Source organism: Peromyscus maniculatus, chromosome 7 (assembly GCF_049852395.1).
Source record: "Peromyscus maniculatus bairdii isolate BWxNUB_F1_BW_parent chromosome 7, HU_Pman_BW_mat_3.1, whole genome shotgun sequence".
Classification (NCBI taxonomy): domain Eukaryota; kingdom Metazoa; phylum Chordata; class Mammalia; order Rodentia; family Cricetidae; genus Peromyscus; species Peromyscus maniculatus.
The window spans coordinates 16,018,108-16,039,219 of NC_134858.1; the positions used below are offsets into that span (position 1 = coordinate 16,018,108).

The 21,112-nt window shown below is 38.5% G+C and overlaps 1 pseudogene; it reads left to right on the forward strand.

Annotated features, from left to right (window-relative positions):
- The first annotated feature begins 8,207 nt into the window (after window positions 1-8,207).
- On the forward strand, window positions 8,208-9,904 carry LOC102918190 (phosphoglycerate kinase 1 pseudogene; annotated as a pseudogene).
- Window positions 9,905-21,112: the final 11,208 nt, after the last annotated feature.

A 21,112-nucleotide genomic window follows, 5' to 3' on the forward strand; every position in this document is an offset into this window, starting at 1 on the left:
CACCCCAACTTGCTTTTTGGTCATGATGTTTCATCAAAGCAATAGAAAGCCTAACTAAAACAATCCTAGAGCTAAAAGAAGAATTGGCACCTGCCCCCCCATCCCTAACCCAGAGCTATCTTCAAATAATAACTACTTGTAAATGAAATTTTAGTTTTCTCCAAGGGAGTCTTATTTTGGAAACAAACTGCTCTTATGGGTAGGCTGCATGCCAAGCAATAGATAGTCAATGAATAAATGCACTCAATGGCACCTTTGGAGGTTCCTTGTCTCATAATGCTGTGTCACAATTTCTCCTTGTTTTTATATTATTTTATTTTCCTTTTCTTTTCTTTCTTTCTCTTTTACCCTCCTAGTCCTTTATGTTTATACTGTTGCTTCCAGCTTAGTGTGTTTTATTAGGTTTCCTGAAAGTGTGATGAATGCAGAGGGTCTCTGTTTCAATATCTGTTCCTTGTGCCTTTTCTTGGGATCCTTCCCTTATGTTTATTTTCATTGTTGTTCAATTCTGATGTGTTCATTTTTGTTTATCTTGCAGCATTTTTATTATTATCACTTAGAAATCTATTTGTTTTCTAATGGTAGATAGAAATGGGGTTGGACTGTATAGAAGGTTGTGTAGGGAGTAACTCAGAGGAGTAGAGGATGGGGAAACCATAATCAGGATATATGTAGAAAAATCTGTTTTCAATAAAAGGGGAGATAATAGTTTTACTTCTTTATTTTCTGCTTAAAACCTTTACCTTCTTTTCTTCAGTTAGGACTCTGGAAGAAACCAAGTGTTATGTTGAAAAAGAGTGTTGGAGTGATCATCCTGATTTACTCCTGATTTTAGAGGATGTGCTTCAAAGTTTTCTTCAATAATCATGATGTCAGCTCTTTGACTACTGTATGATACCTTTATTTTGTTAAGACATGTTCCTGTGTCCGTAAAATATTGTATTTTTCCAAAAATCTTTTCTGCATCTAGTGAAAAAACATGTAGTTTCTTCCCTTAAGTTTATTTCTGAAGTGGATTACATTTATTGATTTACACATACTGCTACACTCCTACATCTTTGGGATGAATCAGACTAGGTAATTATGTATGATCATTTTGAATTCCATTTTGCAAGAATTTTTTGAGAATTTTAGCATCTATGTTCATCAGATACATTAATACACTCTTTGGGGGATCTTTATCTCATTTCGCTAACAAGGTAATATCACCTTTCAGAAAAAGAGAAATCCTTGAAGTTTTCTTCCATCTTCTATTTTTTGGATCAGTTTAGTAGAGCATTACTGTTAATTTTTGACAGTAGAAGCACTCTGAGCTTTTTTGGACGATTTTTAATAACTGCTTATATTGGTTAACTTTTCTGTTTTTGTTCCTGTGAGCCAGGAAATTTACACAATAATGTATTAGAGCTTATAAGATTTAAGAGGAAGATTTGATAGTGATGGGATAGGCATTGTTGCAGGCTGACTGAGCAGGAAACTAGTTGATAGTATCTTCAAGTGCAAACATGAAGCAACGACCAAACTGGAAATACATCAAGACTACGAACTCCCAAGCACACCCAAGTGATGTACTTCCTGCAGCAAGGCTACACCATTTCCCAACACAGGGTCTCTAACAGAGGATCAAATGTTTAAATACCTGAACCTATGTGAGACATTTATCATTAAATCACTTCACTGCTTCTATACCAGTCGTTATCAAGTATCTGTTTAAACTATTTGCTTCATTTTGGTTTAACTTTGGTATATCATACATCCATTTCTTATAGGTTTTCCAGTTTTATGGAATATAAATTTTAAAGTATGTCATCATTATGATTTTCTTCAGTGTCTGTTGTAATGGCTCCCTTTTCATCTCTAATTTTATTAACTTATGGGTTTTATTTTATTTGGTTAATTTGGCTATTTGGTCAATTTTGTTGACTATTTCAAAGAACCAACTTTTCATTTCATTGATTCATTTGTGTGTGTGTTTATACATCATTAATTTCAGACTTGATTTTAATTATCACTTCACATCTACTATCTTGGGATTTTTGTTGTTGTTGTTGTTGTTGTTGTTGTTGTTGTTGTTGTTTTTCCAAGGATTCCAGGTACATCACTAAGTTATTAATTTGAAGTCTGTCAGCTTTTATATATAAGCATTTGGTGTTATAAACTTCCTTCTTAGGACATCCTTCATCATGTAATATACGTTTCATGAGTGTTTTTCATTTTCATTGAGTTCTAGGAATGTTTACATTTCCTCCTTGACTTCTTCCTTGATCTACCTAATTATCATTCAGTAGTGTGTTGTTTACTCCATTGTATAGTTCATGTATTATCTATTTCGATATGCAGCTCTATTCCATTGTGGGAGTTGTTTTGGTTTTCCTATATGTGATGAGATTTGATTTGTGTCTTAATATGTTATAAATTTTGCAGAAAGCCCCATGATATGCTGAGGTTAGTATGGATTTTTTTAGAATTTTAGACAAATGTTCAGCAGATATCTGTTAGGTATGTTTGATTTATGATGTCATATAACTCTAGTACATCCTTTCTTTGATGTGTTTTTGTCAGGATGACTGATCTACTGGTGATATTTAGATATTAAAGTCTCCCACAATTACTGCTTTTAGGATAACAAGCAATTTTGTGCCAGTACACATATTGATATGGAAAGTTTTTAATCTAGTATAAATATAATGTCTCTTATGAATTTGGATGTACCTATGTATATATGTTTAGAATTGATGTGTATATGTTTAGAATTAGAATATTTTCTCAGTGGATTATTTCTTTAATGAGTATGAAGTCATCATCATTGACTCTTATTAGATTTGGTTTCAAATCTATTTCATCAGATATGGATTAGAACAGCTTGCCACTTCTATTTTAGTTTCATTTGCTTGGAATAATTTTTTTCATCATTTTACACTAAAGCAGTGTCCATCATTAGTGGAGTTTTCTTGGGGGGAGCAAGAACACATCTGTATAAGAAGGCAAACACTCGCACGTATACAATTAAAATAAAAATGTTACCAGTTTCTACCCCAGGCCCATGAGACAAGAAGAGCAACAGCTCTGGACCACTCATTGTGGCTGGAGTGAGCAGGACTCAACCAAACACCACCCAAGGGTTTCTAGCCTCTGGAGCCAGGCAGTTGGGAAACACTATGGTGAGCAAATATAGGGTGGGGAGGTGGAAGAGCGAGAGAAGCAGTTCATGGGCTAGGTGGAGGCGCAGATCTGCACCTCATCTGGGCAAAACAATGGAGCTGGCCCTGGTGGTGTGAGTGTGAGTGAGCTGGACTAGAGGACTTAAGAGCATGAGAACTGGCCTCATTCCTTGGTTCAGGCTGCATTGGGTGGCCTGGCTGAAGCAGTGCTGGAGAGCCCAACTGAGTGGTGACAATGGGGGAAAAATGGCAGGCTGACCAACCCAGCTACCACCCAGCCCCAGAACCAGCGCTATGAGTTGACCCACCTCAACATCCACCTCATTTATGAACTGTTAGAGCTTGTGAAAGGAATGAACCTACAGATTCAAAACTGCAAGATCTCCATGACACCAAACAACAGGATACCCAAGAGGAGCCCCAGTGAAAGCCCATTATTGATAGTGTAGAAGAAGCCAGAAGCTTCAAACCAGACCAATGACTCATGGCAAGGAGTGCTTGCAAGTGAGGATGAAAGGACTAAAGGGTGAAATGTGTGACTAAACAGGTCACACCACAGCTTCCACCACCGGCGACAACGATGACATTCTTCTCTTTGTTGTTGGTGTTCTGTTTTTGTTTTGTTTGTTTTATTTGGTTTTTTATTTTTCCTTTAAATTTTGTTTTGGGGAAGGTTGCAATGGTGGGTGGTGAAAGTGGGGGTGTGGTACAGGGAGATGGATGCGATTCAGATGCATGTTGTGAAGTCTTCAAAGAATCAATAAAAATTAAAATCTGCAAAGTGTCAATAAAAATTTGATAAAAAGAAAAAATATTTACCAACATAAAAGCTGCTCTAGCCATTTATCAGAGACACCTCTCTATGCAGTGAATAGATGTGAATACATAGACTCACAGTTGCTTCTGGTGCTAAGGATAGTTAGGGACTCAGTTCTAAACAAGACATTGACCTTACCCATTCTGGGGCTCAGATAACATTGTAGGTGACAGGAAATATATAAGATCTGGACAATAGAGTAAATTTCAAAGGTCATCACTTACACCCAATATGACCATTGCAATCATGAACTCACAACAGTGATGGCTACCACACTGTCTTTATGAACACTCAGTCATGGATGAGGAGTGGCTCATGGGGTCCTACTCTTCATTGCATAAAATCAGACAAGTTTAATTAATAAATAACAAACTAATATTTAAAAATAAGTGAGAAAAATAGAGACTTGTTTACCTCCATAACATTATGGAAAATAAACTCTCTATTAAATCTCCAAAGACTCTTCAAGGAAGGTATTAAACAGAGGTAACCATGGAAATTTACTCATTAAAATTAATGTTCCTCTAGGGACATCCTTGTAAGCTTTAGGATAAAATTAAATATTTTCCACTTACAAAAAATAAACCAAACTTTCCAACTCCCCAGCAGCCAGCCAACACCTACTGGACTCTGTAACCTCTATGACCCACTCTCCCACCCAAACCCACCGAACCCATCATCCTCCCCTTGGCCCAACCATCCACTGCATCATCAGCACCTCTTATAGGTGCAAGAACCATCTGCACCAGTTGGAAGGACAGGTGAGTGACTGGTCCCCCAACTAAACTGCCCCAATCTCCAGGCCCGAATCCCCAGGGCACACGCCATGCCCCTCATCCCTCCCATCTCAGCCCCAGCAAGGCAGAGGGGCCCTGCCCCCCAGGTAGATCTCCACTGCTCTGGAGCAGTCCCCAGCAGCTAGCCAACAGGTAAGAGACCTGTGGCAGACTGTACCGACACCCACTGGGCTCTGTAACTTCTATGACCCACTCTGCCACCCAAACCCACTGACTGCATCATCCTCCCCTTGCCCAACCATCAACAGCAACATCAGCAGCCCCCATACAAGCGTCATCTAATCCATCTGGAAGAGCAACAGCCTCTATAGAACACAAGTACCACCCACACCAACTGGAATAACCACCACCCCTATAGGCACCAGCACCACCTACACCAGTTGGAAAAACAGTCTCCTTTGGCACAGGCACACCAGTAGGAATAAGAGACTTCACAGGCAAAAGCAAAGCCCACACAAACCAGAAGAACTGGAGGATAGGCTGCATTTAGGCACCCAAACCCCCACAAACCTCAGCTGAAACAACCTACTGGACCCTAGGAAAAGACGACCATCAGATCCCTTGGCCACTGGTGACAGAAGAAAATAAAAGAAACAGACAATAAAGGAACAAGAGACCCACTCAACAAAGAATCACAATAATCAACACCTTTACTTATAACTATCCCAAATCTAGATGTGGAAATGGCAGTGTAAGAATACATGCAACAACATAAAGGGCAATATGACAGCACCAGAACCTAGTGGTCCTACAACAGCAAGACCTGAACATCCCAGTGCAGAAGAAGAAGGAAAAATGATCTTAAAAATAACTTTATGAAGATGATAGAGGCCCTTAAAGAAGAAATGAAAAAAATCTCTTAAAGAAATCAATGAAAACACAAACAAAAAATTTTTTTCAAAAAATCCCTTAAAGAAAGCCAAGAAAAAAAAAACAATCAAACAGGTGAAGGAAACAGTTCAGCCTTGGAAACTGAAATAGAGGCAATAAAGAAAAATACAAATAGAGGCATTTCTGGAAATGAAAAATCTGGATAAGTGAACGGGCACTACAGATGTAAGCATCACCAAGAGAAAATAAGACATGGAAGAGAGAATTGCAGGCATTGAAGATACAATAGAGAAAATAGATTCATCAGTCAAAGAAAATGTTAAATCCAAAAAGATCCTAAAACAAAACATCCAGAAAATCTGGGACACCATGAAAAGATAAAACCTAAGAATAATAACCATAGAAGAAGGAGGAGAATTCCAGATCAAAGGCACAGAAAATATATTCAACAAAATCATAGAAGAAAAAATTCCCAACCTAAAGAAGGACATGCCTATGAAGATACAAGGGGCTTACAGAACACCAAATAGACTGGATCCAAAAAAAGTCCCCTCGCCATATAATAATCAAAACACGAAACAAATGGAATAAAGAAAGCATATTAAGAGCTGCAAAGGAAAAGTCCAAGTAGCATACAAAGGCAGATCTATTAGAATTACACTAGAATTCTCAATAGAGAATCTAAAAGTGAGAAGGTACTGGACAGATGTCTTGCAGACAATAAGAGACCACAGATGCCAGCCTAGATTACTATACTCAGCAAAACTCCAGCCCAAGGAAGTTAGCTCCATGCATGAAAACACAGGCAATAGACAATCTCACACTAGCAAATCCCAAAGAAGAAAAACACAACCACTACCACCACCAAAACCAAAAAAAACAGGAATTAACAATCACTGGTCATTAATATCTCTTAATAGTAATGGACTCAAAAAATAGTAATGGACTCAATTCACCATAAAAAGACACAGGCTAACAAAATAGATAAAAAATAAAATAAAACTGGATCCATTCTTCTGCTGCATATAAGAAACATACCTCAATTTCAAAGACAAGCATTACTCAGAGTAAAAAGTTGGGGAAAGATTTTCCAATGAAATGAAACTAATAAGCAAGCTGGTGTAGCTGCCTGAATAGCTAACAAAATAAACTTAAAGCTAAAATTAATCAAAAGAGATGAAGGACATTTCATATTTATCATAGGAAAGAATTAATCAAGATGAAGTCTCAAATCTGAACATTTATGCCCCAAATACAAGGGCACCCATATGTGTAAGAGACATTAGTAAAGCTCAAGTCCACACATTAATAGTAGGGGACTTCAACACCCAACTCTCAATAATGGACAGGTCTGCCAGAAAATAAGGGAACTAACAGATGTTTTGATCCAAATTGACTTGAGGTTCTACAGAACATTTTACCCAAACACAAAAGAATATACCTTCTTCCCCACACCTCATGGAATCTTCTCTAAAATTGACTACATACTTGCTCACAAAGTAAATCTCAACAGATATTTAAAAAATCAGAATAACCCGATGTGTTTCATTGGAGCACCATGGGAAAAGTTAGAGTTCAACAATACAACTACATAAAGCCTAAAACTCATGGAAACTGAACAAGTCTCAACTGAATCTCCACTAGGTCAAGGAAGAAATAAAGAAATGAAAGTCTTCCTCAAACTCAATGAAAATGAATGCACAACATACCCAAACTTGTCAAACACAATGAAAGCAGAACTAAGAGGAAAATTTATAGCACTAAGTGCCTACAAAAAGAATTTGGAGAAATATCACGCTAGTGACTTAACAGCATGCATTAAAGCTCTAAAACAAAAAGAAGCAAACTCACCCAGGAGGAGTAGATGGCAGGAAATAATCAAACTCAGGGCTAAATCAATAAAATAGAAACAAGGAGAAAAGTACAAAGAATCGATGACACAAAGAGTTGGTTCTTTGAGAAAATCAACAAGATAGACAAACCCTTATCCAAACTAACCAAAAGGCAGAGAAAGAATATCAAAATTAACAAAATAAGAAAAGGGGGACATAACAACAGACACTGAGGAGATCCAGAGAACCATTAGGTCATGCTTCAAAAAACCTTCCCTCACAAAATTCAAAAATCTAAAAGAAATGGACAATTTTCTTAATAGGTACCACATAACAAAATTAAATCAAGACCAGATAAACTATTTGAATAGACCCATTACCCCTAAGAAAATAGAAGCAGTCAATAAAACTCTCCCAACCAAAAAAAAAATCCCAGGGCCAAATGGTTTCAATTCAGAATTCCAAGAGAATTTCAAAGAATAGCTAATACCAATACTCCTCAAATTGTTCAACACAATAGAAACAGAAGGAATATTGCCAAATTCTTTTCATGAGGCTACAGGTACCCTGATACTCAAACTACACAAAGATGCAACAAAGAGGGAGAATTATAGATCAGTCTCCCTCATAAACATTGATGCAAAAATACTTAATAAAATACTGGCAAACTGAATCCCCGAAAAAAAATCATCCACCATGATCAAGTAGGCTTCATCCCAGAGATGTCTGGATGGCTTAACATAAAAAAAAAAAAAATCTGTCGCTCTTCCTCGGGTCCGTGCCTCTTGATCTCACCGTGTTGCCAAAATGTCGCTTTCTAACAAGCTGACTTTGGACAAGCTGGACGTGAAGGGGAAGCAGGTCGTGATGAGGGTGGACTTCAATGTTCCTATGAAGAACAACCAGATCACAAATAACCAAAGGATCAAGGCTGCTGTCCCAAGCATCAAATTCTGCTTGGACAATGGAGCCAAGTCGGTTGTCCTTATGAGCCACCTGGGCCGGCCTGATGGTGTTCCCATGCCTGACAAGTACTCCTTAGAGCCAGTTGCCGCAGAACTCAAATCTCTGCTGGGCAAGGATGTTCTGTTCTAAAAGGATTGTGTGGGCCCAGAAGTTGAGAATGCCTGTGCCAACCCAGCAGCTGGCACTGTCATCCTGCTGGAGAACCTCCGCTTTCATGTAGAAGAAGGGAAGGGAAAAGATGCTTCTGGGAACAAGATTAAAGCTGAGCCAGCCAAAATTGATGCTTTCCGAGCCTCACTGTCCAAACTTGGGATGTCTATGTCAATGATGCTTTTGGGACTGCGCACCGAGCCCACAGCTCCATGGTGGGCGTGAATCTGCCACAGAAGGCTGGTGGATTTTTGATGAAGAAGGAACTGAACTACTTTGCCAAAGCTTTGGAGAGTCCTGAACGACCCTTCCTGGCTATCTTGGGAGGAGCGAAAGTTGCAGACAAGATCCAGCTGATCAATAATATGCTGGACAAAGTCAATGAGATGATCATTGGTGGTGGAATGGCTTTTACCTTCCTGAAGGTGCTCAACAACATGGAGATTGGAACTTCTCTGTATGATGAAGAAGGAGCCAAGATTGTCAAAAATCTCATGTCCAAAGCTGAGAAGAATGGTGTGAAGATTACCTTGCCTGTTGACTTTGTCACTGCTGACAAATTTGATAAGAATGCCAAGACTGGCCAAGCTACTGTGGCCTCGGGTATACCTGCTGGCTGGATGGGCTTGGACTGTGGTATTGAGAGCAGCAAGAAATATGCTGAGGCCGTGGCTCGAGCTAAGCAGATTGTTTGCAATGGACCTGTTGGGGTATTTGAATGGGAAGCTTTTGCCAGGGGAACCAAGTCCCTCATGGATGAGATGGTAAAAGCCACTTCTAGGGGTTGCATCACTATCATAGGTGGTGGAGACACTGCCACTTGCTGTGCCAAATGGAATACGGAGGATAAAGTCAGCCACGTGAGCACTGGGGGTGGTGCCAGTCTTGAGCTCCTGAAAGGTAAAGTCCTTCCTGGGGTGGATGCTCTCAGCAATGTTTAGTATTTTCCTGCCTTTTGGTTCCTGTGCACAGCCCCTAAGTCAACTTAGTATGTTTTCCGCATCTCCATTTGGTGTTAGCGCAAGATTCAGCTAGTGGCCGAGATGCAGCACCAGGAACCCTTAAACAGTTGCACAGCATCTCAGCTCGTCTTTACTGCATCGGGATTTGTCTACATTCTTCAAGATCCCATTTAAGTTCCTTAGTGACTAAACCATTGTGCATTCTAGAGTGCATCTATTTATATTCTGCCTGTAACAGAAAGTGAGCTGTAAAAGCTTAGTTCTCTTGGAGTAGTCTCTGGTTAGCTTTGTCACCATTCATGACTCGGCATGGAAATGAGATAAAATTCCAGCTCTAGGTTTGGAGAAGTTGATGATGATTAATAAAGATGTCCACCGGAAAAAAAAATCTGTCAATGTAATCTATCATATAAACAAATTGAAAGAAAAAAACGACACGATAATTTCATTCGATGCTGAAAAAGCCTTTGAAAAAATCCAACACCCCTTCATGATAAAGGTTCTAGAGAGCTCAGAGATACAAGGAACATACCTAAACATACTAAAAGCAATATAGAGCAAGCAAATTAAGTGGAGAGAAACTCTAAGTGATTCCACTAAAATTAGAAACAATACAGGGTTGTCCACTCTCTCCACATCCATTAAATGTAGTATTCAAAATTCTAGCTAGAGCAATAAGACAACAAAAAGAGATCAAGCAGATACAAATTGAGAAGAAAGAAGACAAACTTTTGCTATTTGCAGATGATAAGGTAATATATATAAGTGGCCCCAAAAATTCTACCAGGGAACTCCTACAGCTGATAAACACCTTCAGCAGGGAGTCAGGATTCAAGATTAACTCAAAAAAAGTAACTTTCCTATATACAAATGATAAGTGAACTGAGAATAAATCAGAGAAATATCACCCTTTACAATAGCCACAAATAACATAAAATATTCTGGGGTAACTCGGACCAAACAAATGAAAGACCTATATGACAAGAACTTTAAGTCTTTAAAGAAAGAAATTGAAGGAGGTATCAGAAAATGGAAAGATCTCCCATGCTCATGGATAGGTAGGATCAACAGAGTAAAAATGGCAATCTTACCAAAAGCAATCTACAGATTCAATGCAATCCCCATCAAAATCCCAACACAATTCTTCACAGACCTTGAAAGAACAATACTCAACTTCATATGGAAAAAAACCCAGGATAGCTAAAACAATCCTGTACAATAAAGGAGCCTTCAGAAGCATCATCATCCCTGATTTCAAGCTCTATTATAGAGCTATAGCAATGAAAAATAGCTTGGTATTGGCACAAAACAGACATGTGAACCATTGGAATCAAATTGAAGACCCTGATATAAATCCACATGCCTATAAACAACTGATTTTTGACAGAGAAGCCAAAATTATAAATAAAAAAATCTTCAACAAATAGTGCTGATATAACTGTATTTCAACATGTAGAAGAATGCAATTAGATCCATATCTGTCACCATGCACAAAACTCAAGTCCAAGTTCATCAAAGACCTCAACATAAATCCAGTTACACTGAACCTGATGGAAGAGAAAATGCGAAGTAGCCTTGAACACATTGACACAAGATACTACTTCCTAAATATAATACCAGTAGCACAGACTCTGAGATTGACAATTAATAAGTGGGACTTCCTGAAACTGAAAAGCTTCTGTAACTCAAAGGACAAAATGGCAGCCTACAGAATGGGAAAATATCTTCACCAACCCCACATCTGACAGAGTGATGATCTCCAAAATACATAAAGAACTCAAATAATTAGACATCAAAATATCAAATAATCCAATTAAAAAGGAGGTACAGATCTAAACAGAGAATCCACAACAGAAGAATCCCAAAATGGCTGAAAGTCATTTAAAAAATTACTCAACACCCTTAGCCATCAGGGAAATGCAAATCAAAACAATTCTGATATACCATCTTTCACCTGTCAGAATGGCAAAGATCAAAAACACTGAAGACAGCTTATGTTGAAGAGAATGTGGGGCAAGGGGAACACTCCTCCACTGCTGGTGGGAGTGAAAACTTGTACAGCCACTTTGGAAATTAATATGGTGGTTTCTCAGAAAATTGGGGATCAATGTACCTTAAGACCCAGCTATACCAATCTTTGGCATATATCTAAAGGATGCTCAATTATACCACAAGAACACTTGTTCAACTATGTTCATAGCAGCATTATTCATAATAGTCAGAACCTGGAAACAACTGAGATGCCCCTCAATCGAAGAATGGATAAAGAAAATGTGGTACATTTACACAATGGAGTATTACTCAATTGTAAAAAAAAAAAAAAAAAACAAAAAACAATAACCTCAGGAAAGTTGCAGGCAAATATATGGAACTAGATAAGATCATCCTGAGTGAGGTAACTCAGACTCAGAAAGACAAACATTGTATGTACTCACTCATAAGTGGATATTAAGAGTAAAGTATAAAATAGCCAACCTACAATCCATAGCCCCAGAGAGGCTAAATAATAAGGAGGGCCCAAAGAGGGATGCATGGATTTCCCTGGGAAGGGGAAATAGAAGAAATCTCCTTGGGAAACCGGGGTCAGGGGAAGAGGGGATGGAGGGATGGGATCTTGAGGGAGCAGTTTGCGTGGGCTAGGTATGGGAGGTGGGTTGGAGGTGGGACAGAGGAGGAAAGGAATAAAAGAGACATCTTGATGTGGGGCCATTTTGAAGTTAGGAAGAAACCTGGTGCCAGAGAAACCCCCAGGAATCCACAAGGATGACCCCAGCTAAGACTCCTAGCAATAGTGGAGAGAGTGCCTGAACCGGCCATCTACAGTAAACAGATTGGTGACTACCATAATTGTCATCAAAGATACTCTATCCAGTACCTGATAGAAGCAGATGCAGAGATCCATAGCCAAGCACTGAACTGAGCCCCAGGAGTCTTTCAGAGTCTTGCTCAAGAAAGGGAGGAGGGATTGTCTGAGTCAGGGGTCATGATGGGGGACCCCACAAAGACAGCTGACTCAAGCTTGTGGGAGCTCTTGGACTCTGGACCAACAGTTAGGGAACCTCCATAGGATCAACCTAGGCCCTGTGCATGTGTGTGACAGTTGTGTATCTCAGTCTCTTTGTATGGCTCCTAGCAGTGAGATCAGGACCGGTCCCTGGCACTAAGCTGGCTTTTGGAAACCTATTGCCATGCTGAATTACCTTGCCCTGACACAGGGGACAAGCTCAATCCTGCCTCAACTTGATGTGCCATGCTTTGCTCAAGCCCATGGGAGGCCTGCCCCTTTCTGAATGGAGAGGGAGGAGGAGTGGAAGGGGAGGGGGAGTAGGTGGGAAGCTGGGGGAGGGGGTACTAGAAGGAGAGGAGGGAAAGGAAACTGTAGTAGGTATGTAAAATAAATTTTAAAATGTTATTTAAAAATAAACAAGCCAAACTGTCCTTATGAACACATGCACAGATGCAAAATTGTGGGGTTGTTTTTCCTTTCTGAAATACTCATATCTCAAGGGAAAAAATGATATAGGTGCCTGAAGAAATTAATATATCAATTTATTTAATGAGGAGCTCTAGTAATTCAGCCATTAAGATGCTAGAAACATTAAACATATTCTAATTGCCCCTCACCTATAATTATACAAAGCCAGCCTCAGTGTAAAACCACATGAAATTCCTGGGGCCACACAGTGAAGATATGATAGATGTCTTAAGGGAGGTTGTGTGTCCCGATGAAGATCAGGTGGGTTACAGAAATAGGAATAGAAAGTGAGTGCTGGGCTGTCATTTGGTCTCCAAAGGTGAAGTGTCTGTACTTTGAAAGTCCTTTCTTTTTCACAAATTCCATTCTTTAAGTGTGATTCCACTTCTTTCCTTACTCTGTGGTCTGAAAATTTATTTCATGCATGGTTTCCAGCTCTTCTTCACCTCACAAAGATATAGTCTCCCAACAGATTTCTTACATCCCTTTATTCATTAACTATTCATCAACAATCTGTCAAGTCCCAGGAATTGTCTATGTTGTTATATTTTATTGGATTTTTCTGTTACATTATCTAAGTATTTCACTAGCAAATGTGGAATGACAAGAGCCCACATTTAACTTCTATACTGGAATAATTATTGATTCACTAGTACGTCCTAAGTGGCATTATTGATGTTGATGTTGTACATTCTTATGAAGTTCAACAAAGAAATGTCCTTTTGGTTCTGTGATGGTTATTCTTGGTTGTCAAGTTGACTATATCTGAATAAACTACAATCCAGAAATGGAGGGTACACCTGTGATCCAGATCTTGAGGCAGGAAGGCAACAGCCTTTGATCCAAATCTTGAGACTAGAAGACAAAGATTTTTGATCCAGATCTCAATGCAGGAAGACAACACACTTTTAACCCAGATCTTAAAGATATACCTTTAATCTGGGCCACTCTGCTGCAAGCCTATATAAGGACAATGGGAAGAAGGAAGGTTTTGTTCTACTTTGCCTGCTTGCCCTCACCTTGCCAGAACATCCATTCCTTCACTGGCATTGGAGCCTACTTCTTTGGGATTCCAGCATATACAGAAGACTAGCTGAGACACCCACTCTTGTGGAACTGAGCAACTACTAGATTCTTGGACTTTCTATTCACAGCTAGCCATTGTTGGATTAGTTGGGTTGTACCTTGAAAGTTCCAATAAATTCCATGTATATATATACAGAGAGAGAGATTCATTTCATAAGTTCTGTGACTCTAGAGAACCCTGACTTATACAGGTCCTAATAACAGCACTGTTGAATGGTTCTTACATCAGGAAATCATGAAGTTAGATGAGACTAAAGTGACATGTTAATAAATTCAACATATGGTATAGTGTTCTAATTTCCTTTTGACTGTGGTTTAAAATCAGCCATTAATTATTGGATTAGGAAATTATCCTTGATTTGTCTGTTTACTGGCATGCTAAGCCTTAGCAGAAAACACAATGGCTTTGAATTTTTCTAAACATTTTTCCTTTGTTATTGTAGATGTGATTTATATCCACTAACTTCTTGATATGGTGAATTATGTTTACCAAAATCCTTATGATACTCAGTCTTCTATTTTTAGAAGCAGTGTCAATTGTTAATTAATGTTTTTAAATAATTCAGAAATGTATTCCTTTAAATATACTATTCACATTTGTTTCTATATATAAGCTCTAGGGTTATAAGCATAAATCCTCTTACTGCTTATCTAGCTAACATGTGAGTCAACACCTTTAATATATCCTAAATATTAGCAGGTAGAGTGTGACAAGATCCACCTAAGTATCTGGAAAGAAAAAATGGTGATGGCGAACTATCACACCCTCAGACTTACAGAAAAACACATGAAAGGAATGTTATAGAAGACAAATTTCCTGACACACTGCCCTTCCTGATCATCACAATCTGCTTTCCATCATTGATTTCTTGAGATCTCTCTGAAATAAGCTCACCCCCAATAGATCAAATGCAAATGCCCATTCTCTTCTCTTTCTGTAAAATGTTCTTTCTTCCCTGCCTTCACTGATGAGAAATTATACACTATTTCTTCTCAGCTAAAACATTTCTTTGTTATTTTCCAAGAGCTGAATACTGAACTCAGGGCCTATTGCTCTACCACTGACCTAAATCCCCAAACCCCAACTAAAATATTTTTGTTTCTGATAATCCTTTCTCACCCAATTCCACACAGTAACTTGCTATTAAGTGGTGTTTTTCTCACTTAAGTCAGTTTTACCAAAACAAAACTGGTTTATATCATGAAAATTCTGAACATTTACTTTCTTTTTTTTATCAAGAGATTTTCAATTCATTTTACATACCAACCACAGATTCCCCTGTCCTTCCTCTTCCCACACTCCATTCCCCCCCCCATCCCATTTTTACTATGTTAATCCTACCTATCCATGAGCATGGAAGATCTTTCCATTTTTCTGATACCTTCTTCAATTTCTTTCTTCCGGGACTTAAAGTTCTTGTTATATAGGTCCTTCGCTTGCTTACTTAGAGTTACCCCAAGGTATTTTATTTTATTTGTGGCTATTGCAAAGGGTGATATTTCTCTGATTTCTTTCTCAGCCTGTTTGTCATTTGTATATAGGAGGGCTACTGATTTTTTTAGTTAATCTTGTATACTGTCACATTAATGAAGGTGTTTATCAGCTATAAGAGTTCCTTGGTCAAATTTTTGAGGTCACTTATGTATACTATCATGTCATCTGCAAATAGTGGAAGTTTGACTTCTTCCTTTCCAATTTGTATCCCCTTGATATCCTTTTGTTGTCTTATTGCTCTAGCTAGAACTTCAAGTACTATATTGAATAAATATAGGGAGAGTGGACAGTGGACAGCCTTGTCTTGTTCCTGATTTTAGTGGAATCGCTTTGAGTTTCTCTCCATTTACTTCGATGTTGGCTATTGGCTTGCTATAAATTGCCTTTATTATATTTAGGTATGTTCCCTGCATTTCTGATCTCTCCAAGACCTTTATCATGAAGGGGTGTTGGATTTTGTCAAAGGCCTTTTCAGCATCTAATGAAATGATCCTGTTTTTTTTTTTTCTTTCAGTTTCTTTATATGGTGTATTACATTGACAGACTTTTGTATGTTGAACCATCCTTGCATCTCTGGTATAAAGCCTACTTGATCATGGTGGATAATGTTTTGATGTGGTTTTGGAGTTGGTTTGCCAATATTTTTTGAGTATTTTTGCATCAATGTTCATGAGGGATATTAATCTGTAATTTTCCTTTGTTGCATCTTTGTGAGGCTTAGGAATCAGAGTAACTGTAGTCTCATAAAAAGAGTTTGGTAATGTTCCTTCTGTTTCTATTGTGTGGGACAATTTGAAGAGTATTGGTATTAGCTCCTATTTGAAAATCTGGTAGAATTTTTAGTTGAAACCATCTGGTCCTGGGCTTTTTTTGGTTGGGAAACTTTTAATGACTGTTTCTATTTCCTTAGGGGTTATTGGTCTATTTAAATTGTTTACCTGGTCTTGATTTAACTTTAGTATGTGGTATCTATCCAGAAAACTGTCCATTTCTTTTAGATTTTCCAATTTTATTGAGTACAGGTTTTAGAAATATGACCTGATGATTCTCTGGATTTCCTTGTCAGCTGTTATATCTCCTTTTTCATTTCTGATTTTGTTAATTTGGATGCTCTCTCTCTGCCTTTTGGTTAGTCTGGATAAGGGCTTGTCTATCCTGTTGGTTTTTTCAAAGAACCAACTCTTTGTTTCATTGATTCTTTGTGTTATTCTCTTTGTTTCTATTTTATTGATTTCAGCTCTCAATTTGATTATTTCTTGGTGTCTATTCCTCCTGGGTGACTTTGTTTCTCTTTGTTTTAGATCTTTCAGGTGTGCTGTTAAGTTACTAATATGAGATTTCTCCAACTTCTTTATATGGGCATTTAGTGTGATGAATTTTTCTCTTAGCACTGCTTTCAAAGCGTCCCATAAGTTTGTCAGCCCTGAAAACATATGTACAAGTAAGATTATACTGACTGGACTTAGAAATATATATGTAGGTACATATACCTATGTGTATAGAACAACAAATAATGAAAAAAGAAGTCATGAATTTGGAAGAGAGAAAGAAAGATATGTAAAAGGGTTTACATTGAGGAAAGAGAGAGGAGAAATAATGTTATCGTTATAATATATCAAAAAGCTAAAACAACAATATAAAATTAAAGAAAAATGAACTTATGATGACAAATGAAGAAATTTATAAAAGTTACTTGTTGCAAAGGCAGGAAATTTCTGCTACATAAAATAAAAGTTTGAAAAATTATGAGCATTTAACAGTGAAAAAAAATTCCTGAACAGATGGAAAAGATGACGGAAGTGAATCCAGACAGATGGAAAACATCTTTAGAAGTGTGAAGTGGTGAATTCCTGGGGTCCACCTAGATGTTTGCTGAACTTTTGCTTCCTTACAAAGGAGAGAACCTGTGGCCATTGGAGCCCCAGAGACTGGGCAGCAGCTTCCTGCCCCACCCCCTCTCCAAGTCAACCATCTGCTGCTGTATCAGTGACCATCGGAGCCATCACCCACCCTGCACCAATTGGGAGCAGTGACCACCAGAGCCATACACCCCCTCCTGGACCAATTGAGAAGAAGAGCAACTACAGGAGCCAAAAGTCCCACCTGCACCAACTGGAGGAAGAGCGACCTAGAGCTCCACATATTCAGATTAAAGGAAGAAATGGGGAGATGACAGTGTAAGAACACATTAAACAACATAAAGTGCAATATGATACCACCAGAACCTAGTGATCCTACAACAGCAATACCTGAACATCCCAAAGCAGAAGAAAATGACTTTAAGAAAACTTAATGAAGATGATAGAGGCCTTAAGAAAAAAAATGAAAAGTTCCCTTAAAGAAATAGAGGAAGACACAACCTGTCCCTGGGAACCCCCACCCATTTCTGCCCCAGTTGCTGGACAGCAGGGAAGACTCCTACAGGCAGGCTCCCCCGCTAAAACCCCCCATCAGACCCTGCAATCTACAAGACCCATGTCCTACCCCAAACCTACCCATCCCCTGTGACCCCAGTGGCTTCCTGAGACACAGAATCCACCAGCTCTCATTGGAACAAGAGCTCTCATTGGACCAGAAGAGGCTTCCTGAGACACAGAATCAACATATGAAGTCTGTTAATGTAATCTACCATATAAATAAACTGAAATGAAAAAAAAACACGATCATCTCCTTAGATGCTGAAAAGGCCTTTAACAAAATCTAATATTCCTTCATGATAAAGGTCTTGGAGAGATCAGGGATACAAGAAACATACTTAAGCATACTAAAGGCAGTATACAGCAAGCTGACACCCAACATTAAAGTAAATGGAAAGAAAATCAAAGTGATTCCACTAAAATCAGGAACAAGTCAAGGCTGCCCACTCTCTCCATATCTATTAAATATTGTACTCGAAGTTCTAACTAGAGCAATAAGACAACAAAAGGAGATTAAGGGGATACAAATTGGAAAGGAAGAAGTCAAACTTTCACTATTTGCAGATGATATATTAATACACATAAGTGACCCCAACAATTCTACCAGGAAACTCCAACAACTGATATACATCAATGTGGCAGGATATAAGATTAACTCAAAAAATCAGTAGTCCTCCTATATATAAATGATAAATGGGCTGAGAAAGAAATCAGAGAATCATCACCCTTTACAATAGCCAAAAACAACATAAAATATCTTGGGGGTAACTCTAATAGAACAAGTGAAAAACCTATATGACAAGAACTTTAGGTCTTTTTTTTCCCCACATCACAGGCAATTTATTTTGTTCTATTCATTCACAGTTGATCAAAATGCAAAACATTGTTACTCTGTTACTCAACAATTCTACCCTTAGGAATATATCTTCAAACTACTGAAAATGTGCACCTATGAAACATGTACATGAAGGTTTACAGCAGTGTGTTGCTAATAGTAAAAAAAGTTAAAACAACTCAAATAGCTATCAAATACTGGAGAAAAATAAAATGTGGCTTATTCATACAATAGAATATTATAAGACATAAAAATGAATGAGAAAAGAACTTTAAGTCTTTAAAGAAAGAAATTGAAGAAGATACCAGAAAATAGAAAGATCTCCCATGCTCTTGGATAGGTAGGAACAACATAGTAAAAAAATGTCAATCTTACAAAAAAGCAATCTACAGATTCAACGAAATCCCCATCAAATCCCAACACAATTCTTCACAGACCTGGAAAGAACAATATTCAACTTCATATGGGAAAAAAACCAGGAGAGCTAAAATAATCCTGTACAATAAAGAAACTCCTGGAGGCAATACCATCCCTGACTTCAAGCTCTACTATAGAGCTATGATAATAAAAATAGCTTGGTGTTGGCATAAAAATAGACACGTGGATCAATGGAATCAAATTGAACACCCTGACATAAATCCATACACCTATGAACACCTGACTTTTGACAAAGAAGCCAAACTTATACAAGGGGAAAAAAGAGGCATCTTTAACAAATGGTGCTTGCATAACTGGATGTCAACATGTAGAAGAATGCAAATCAATCCATATCTATCCCCATGTACAAAACTCAAGTCCAAATGGATCAAAGACCTCAACATAAATCCAGCTATACTGATCCTGATAAAAGAGAAGATGGGAAGTAGCCTTGAATGCATTGGCACAGGAGACCACTTCCTAAATATAATACCAGTACCACAGACACAGAGAGCAACAATTAATAAATGGGACCTCCTAAAACTGAAAAGCTTCTGTAAGGCAAAAGATACTGTAAATAAGACAAAACAACAGCCTACAGAATGGGAAAAGATCTTCACCAACACTATATCTAACAGAGGGCTGATCTACAAAATATATAAAGAATTCAAAAAAATTAGACATCAAAATAACAAACAATCCAATTTTAAAAATGGGCTACAGAGCTAAACAGAGAATTCTCAATGGAAGAATCTCAAATGGCTGAAAAACATCTGAGGAAATGCTCAACATCCTTAGTCATCCACCTGTCAGAATGGCTAAGATAAAAAACACTGAAGACAGCTTATGTTGGAGAGGATGTGGAGCAAGGGGAACACTCCTACACTGTTGGTAGAAGTGCAGACTTATACAGCCACTTTGGAAATCAGTATGGTGGTTTCTCAGAAAATTGGGAATCAATCTACCTCAAGACCCAGCTATACCACTCTTGGGCATATACTCAATATGCTCAATCATACCACAAGGACACTTGCTCAACTATGTTCATAGCAGCACTATTTGTAATAGCCAGAACCTGGAAACAACCTAGATGCCCCTCAACTGAAGAATGAATTAAGAAAATGTGAAAAACAATGATTTCATGAAATTTGCAGGCAAATGAATGGAACCAGAAAGACTCATTCTGAGTGAGGTAACCCAGACTCAGAAGGACAAGCATGGTATGTACTCACTCATAAGTGGATACTAGATGTAAAGCAAAGGATAACCAGCCTACAACTCACAGCTACAGGGAGCTAGCTAGCAGGGAGGACACTAGGAGAGATGCATGGATTGTCCAGCAAAGGAGAAATGGATGACATCTACATGAGTAACCTGGGGGGGGAGGGTAATGGAGGGCAAGGGATGGGGGATGAGAGCATAGGGGAATGGGAGGTTTGAGCTGGAACAGGGACAGAGTGGGAGAGCAAGGAAAGAGATGCCATGATAAATGAAGACATCATGGGAACATGGAGAAACAAGGTGCTAGGGAAGTTCCCAGGAATCCACAAGGATGGCCCTACCTTAGATTACTGGCAATAGTTGAGAGGGTACCCGAACTGACCTATTCCGGTGATGAGATGGGTGAATACCCTAACTGTCATCAGAGAGCCTTCATCCACTGACTGATGGAAGCAGATGCAGAGATCCACAGCTGGGCACCAGGCTGAGCTCCAGGAGTCGAATCATTGAGAGAGAGGAAGGATTCTATGAGCAAAGGACATCAAGATCATGATGGAAAAACATACAGAGACAACTAGCCAAACTAGTGGAAATGCATGAATGTGGACCAATAGCTGAGGAGCCCCCATGGCACTGGATTAGGCCCTCTG